This window comes from Orycteropus afer, unplaced genomic scaffold, assembly GCF_000298275.1.
Source record: "Orycteropus afer afer isolate SDZICR_OR568_19922 unplaced genomic scaffold, OryAfe1.0 scaffold00259, whole genome shotgun sequence".
Classification (NCBI taxonomy): domain Eukaryota; kingdom Metazoa; phylum Chordata; class Mammalia; order Tubulidentata; family Orycteropodidae; genus Orycteropus; species Orycteropus afer.
This window is the reverse complement of record NW_006921846.1, coordinates 4,501,653-4,503,060: the sequence shown is the minus strand read 5'-3', so window position 1 is coordinate 4,503,060 and position 1,408 is coordinate 4,501,653.

The window sequence follows — 1,408 nt, the reverse complement described above, 5'->3', positions numbered from 1 at the left end:
GGGTTTGAACCGCCAGCCTTCTGGTTAGCAGTCAAGTGCCTTAGGCACTATGGTACCAAAACTCCTCATCATTCTTGTAGTTTCCCCATATTAGACAGACTTCCTCAGGGCTTGACACAAACTATGCACTTAATGCTTACGAAATGAGTGAAACCTCAGTGCAGCAATAGGGCAGAACTTTAAATCTGCTTCAGGATAATGGTTAAGCATCAGAAAGCAAAGCAGGAAGATGTCTACAGAATGCCACTGCTTACTTACTAAATAGTACGGATATTTACAGCATCAAATCCCAATATATTTTGCTAGAGAAACAGAAATTTAAATGAATTTAACATTAACATGCCTTGGAAGAAAGGCCTGGCAATCTACTTCTGAAAAATTAGCCATTAAAAACCCTGTGGAGCACAGTTCTACTCTGACACACATGGGGTCACCATGTGTCAGAATCAACTTGACAGCAAGTGGTATTTGGTAAATATTAAAAAGGTAATGTGGGTGGAAAACAAAGGTGCTGACCTAAGTAACTTTGGAGAACAGTGTTTGTTTGACTGGAAACTGTAAGACAAAAGACAAAAGGACTATACGTAAACAACATACTCTAGTTGGTGAAGCTGTTTTTCACAGGGGAATGGGTTAGCAATCATGAAAATGAACATGTCATATTGGAATTAAGAAATACGTAAATGGATGGTGGGAGCCAGGTTTCTCACTGTAGGAGAAAGTTACAGATAAGCGATGGGGGGGGGGGGCTAGAATGATCCATGTGGTAAAGGATTAGGATTAAAGGATAGATGGATATAGAGAAACAAGTATAGACACAAGGATTACTGTTGTTGTCATGTGCTGTGGAGTTGATTCCGACTCCTAGCGATCCTGTATGACACAGTAGAACTGCCCCATAGGGTTTTGTATGGTGTAATCTTTAAGGGAGCAGACTGCCAGGTCTTTTCTCCCATGGAGTGGCTGGTGGGTTCAAACCACTGACCTTTCAGTTAGCAGCCAAGCTGCTTAACCATTGTGCCACGATACATGTATTTCCTAGTTGTCACCTGAATAGACCTAGAAGCAATGGCAAGTACACCCAGCACCAAGATCTTGGTTTCTAGTAGTTTTCTGATAAAATGAACCAGGGGTCCTTGGAGAAATGGCTGATTCTAGGGCTGGGAAAGGGAACATACAAGATGAACCTGGACAATCTTGTAGTGCGAAAAATAAAAATAAATAAAGATGTGGGTATGTCAAAGGGACACAGGAGCTAACCTGTGCTCAATGGCCAAAGTTGAAACAAAGTGGACAAAATAAATAGTACTGGATTATAACTCAAAGTGTAAAATAAATACCAATGGATCCATGCTGATATAAATAAACGAATGAATAAATGGAGAGTCTACATCCTGTATAGAATTCC